The following is a 3628-nucleotide window of genomic DNA, read 5'->3' as shown; positions in this document are numbered from 1 at the left end:
GCGTCGCCTCGCCTCGCCTCACCTGCGCACCACAGCCCCTCCCCCCGCGGCTCGCGCTCTCCCGGCGGGAGGGGCCTAGGCCAGGGGCTGGCGGCGGCCGGCGGCGCCCGTTGCTGTGGGCCCGCCCGGGCAGCTCCGTCTCCGGCGCGCGCGCCGCTCTCCTCCCCCCACCCCCTCCAGCTCCTACTCTGCGGCGGCCTCGCCGGCAGCCGGAAATGACGCCATCGTGTCCCGGCCACTCCAGGGAGAGCGAGGTGGAGTGGGGGGAGGGAAGCGTCCGAGCCCACCCGGGAGACGGGCGTCCTGGCCAATCACAGGCCACAATTCGCGGCCCTTGGAGCCCGAAGGGACTCGCCTAGCCAGTCACGCGGCTGCTTACTGATAACTCCGCGGTGCCACTAGGGTTTATCAAGACGTCGGCCGCTGATTGGCTGGGGCCGTCCAAAACAAGGGGAAAGCGCCTGAGCGTTTGCAGCAGTTAAGCTGTGTGGTCCTGGGTAGGGCAGTTTTGTCCGGTTCAGGGATCGGGCGCAGGTGACCGCCCCCCCCGGGGGCACGCAAGCACAAGGCTGATGTTGCGAGGGGCACCGTAATTATCGTATCTGTAGGACAGTTCCAGCCCTTGTGGGATGTACGGTCTGTAATACTAAGAGTTCAAAGTAGATGATGGTTTTTGAAGGAGCTAATTGCGAAACCTAAAATGTCTAAAACCCAGTTCTCGGGGAATCTTAACTGACTTTTAGTTTGTATTTTGTTTTTTATGGAAGATGTTTTGTGTCCCAGGTCAAATCAAACCCAAATCAATGGAAATCATTCAAGAGCCACACGTGGGTCTTGCTACCAGCAAGTGTTCTCCACCCCTGCCTGGGGCTTCAAATGCTTCCAGATCCTTGGGCAGGCATCCTACCTGCAGGCCCAACCTTGGAGACTTGGGATTTGGACACCCCCAAGTTTTGCTTGTCCTCCACCATATGGCCGCAGGAGCAAGCTAGGGAGGAGTCACCCACCTCCATTTCCATAAAGTCAGCATGTAGCTGAGATCCTCCCACTGGAAGTCCCTAGTGGGAGGGTAACTCAGGCAGGGGAAATACTGGGACCACCAAGATGGTTTTTCGGTTTTTCTACTGGCAGAGGAAAACTGGGAACGTGGCAGGGGGGCAGTACCCTGACGATCCAGTTCTCACTCACTCACTCGCTCACTGGTGGCTTATAGTGAGCAGCAAGAAGTAAATAAAGACTTATCTGCATACTAATTTGCATCTTTTTTTCAGTGTACCATAGTTTTTCAGCAAATACGATATATTGAGTTTCCAATACAATAATTTGTTATTTATGACCTGGCAACCCTGCACAAGGGTGGGAGGCTGGGTCTTGCCTCCACTACAAGGGCAGATATGTCTTGTTTGTGCGCAGAGATATGCTCCTGAAATAACCTAGATACTCTGACTTCACACCTGAAAGCTATGACAGACTAGAAGCAAGAGTAAGCAGCTACCTAGAGGGAGGTAAATCTGGAGTTGTGACAGCAGCACTAGATCTGGCCCAGAGACCGCATGGATAGCTGCCCAGCTTAGCTGTGAATCAGGTTGCTGGAGTCTTGTGAATGCCTCCCATGAAGTTGCAATTTTCTATATATAATAGTAAGCCTGTTGGAAAACACCATATTCATATTTGCATGACTATGCCTTGCATGTTGAGAGACTCTGATAGCATGTTAGAGGCTATTAAGAAGCAGCTTGGTACACAAGTGGGCAATTCAGTAGTGACTACATCTGCCTGTTCTGTGTAGCTGCTCTTGGTAATGTTGCCTGGTTGCTAATAGTCCAGTGCACCTGTGTATAGTTTGGGTGAACTTGCTTTGGCTTCTCTTGTACTTCTCCAGATAAAATACAAGGTTCCATAGATTTTGTTGGGTGCAACAAAAAGAGGTTTTTTTCCCCCTTCCATAGTACTTCAAAGATAATGCAAGGATAGGAACCGGGAAGAGATGTCAGTGCATCCTCATGGTGGAAGAGCAGAAGAAAACATCCTTGCTGAAAGCTAAACTATGCTCAGGGCACTAGAACAAAGCTTAAATTGGCTGGACTTTGATCACTGGGAAAAAGAGCTTTTTTTTTTTTTTTAAAGAAAAAAGGAAAAAGAACACCCCCCCAAATAAAACCCTAAGTCAGTCTGCTATTTGTACCTGCATAAAGGTAACACAGAAGAGGTCCCACATTCACTGCAGCTAGGACACTGCTCTACTAAATCTACTTGGTACCATAGACAGGTCCTAGACCTGATCTTATACCAGGTGCTTAAGTTTTTTAGACTTAAGCCCTCCACCTCCTCCCCAGAACTTTTTTGAATTTAGAGAACCCCATTTTAAAAACGTATTTCTTTATTTTGCTATGGAAAATTGATAGAGTGATTCTCTTGCAAATAACTCAGAAAAACTACAGCAGGTCAGAATGATTTTGAGACCATGGATTCCTAGTTGAAATCTCGCTAGGCAAGGTTCTTTGAGTAGATGTCATATTTTTTATTAGACCAACTGAGTAGATGGAAAGAAGTTCTTAGTTGAAATCTCTAGGTTTATTCTGTGAACCACGTGTAGGTGTTTGCACACCTAACAGTGCTAATATTGTGCAGCTCCCTTAAAAGAATCTCCCGGGAGCCTGGTTGAGAATCACTACCATAGAGTAAAGCCACCCTTACACTGGTGTCAAATATACCTGGTTCAATTTGAAAGGCCAGGTTGCTGTTTTTCCAGATTGGTTTGGGGGTTCCAAAGGCTTGGCACACAGAAAGCAGCAATGCAAAACGGATGTGGTTTTGCTGAAGAGCTGTCAAAGGACATTATGTGTGCACTGAACTAACGTAGCCTCAAAGGAGAAGAGAGGCCTTTAGCCTGTGAACTTTGAAAGCTTTTTTTTTTTAAAGAAATATTTTGTTTCCAGCCAAATCAAGGCCAAATAAATCCGAGTCAGTCCAGAACCGTAAGTGGCCCGGCAAACATCTTCCACCTCCACCAGAGGCTTCAGATATTTCCAAAGTCTTTTGGCGGGTGTGCTATGTGCAGGCCCAAGCCTGGAGGCTCAGGGTTTGGAGACTGCCCAGTGTTGCCTGCCCTCAGCTTTAAGCCCCAACATCTCAGGGGATACTAAACCGCACCAGAAAAAACAGTTATCACGGGGAGCACTTAAGGAAAACTGCCTCCGTGGACCCAGACAGACAAGTTCTTCGGGTGAATCTGATATCTTTTCTTAGACCAACTTAAATAGTTGGAAAAAAAGCCCACTTTTTTTAGCAAGCTTTCGGGTTTAAAACCCGTTGGTCAAGCCCGTGGTGTTTCCCCTGCGAGGTCAGAACTTGGGAAGCACTGCAAGAAGCGGCTCCTCCTCCCGCCGGACACACGCGGCTCGCAGGGTCCCATAAGCCATCCCGTCCCGACGGCAGGGCCCGCGCGAGGATCCTGCCGCGCCGAGGAGCAGACAAGCCCCTCGCGCCACACCGGGCAAGGGGCATCCTCCTCGCGAGACTGCTCTTGTCCGAGCGCGGCCAGGCACGCGCCCTCTGCTGCCGCGAGCAGGGCAGCAAAAACTCAGAACCCGCTCATAAACCCCGCAGACTAGGCAGGAGCCGGGCC

At 50.2% G+C, this 3628-nt stretch overlaps 1 protein-coding gene across 1 annotated transcript in view; it reads right to left on the bottom strand.

Moving 5' to 3' along the window:
- ZBTB5 (zinc finger and BTB domain containing 5) overlaps positions 1-158 on the bottom strand; it is an 18522-nt gene extending 18364 nt beyond the window's left edge. Inside the window, exon 1 of the mRNA XM_019554914.1 lies at positions 23-158. The gene's annotated coding sequence lies outside the window, so the exon portion shown is untranslated. The remainder of the gene's footprint in view (positions 1-22) is intronic.
- Between the last annotated feature and the right edge of the window lie 3470 nt (positions 159-3628).

This window comes from Crocodylus porosus, unplaced genomic scaffold (assembly GCF_001723895.1).
Source record: "Crocodylus porosus isolate Cpor-Errol unplaced genomic scaffold, CroPor_comp1, whole genome shotgun sequence".
NCBI classification, from domain to species: domain Eukaryota; kingdom Metazoa; phylum Chordata; order Crocodylia; family Crocodylidae; genus Crocodylus; species Crocodylus porosus.
Note: the sequence above shows the minus strand (reverse complement) of the source record. Positions and strands in the feature narration are given on the sequence as shown.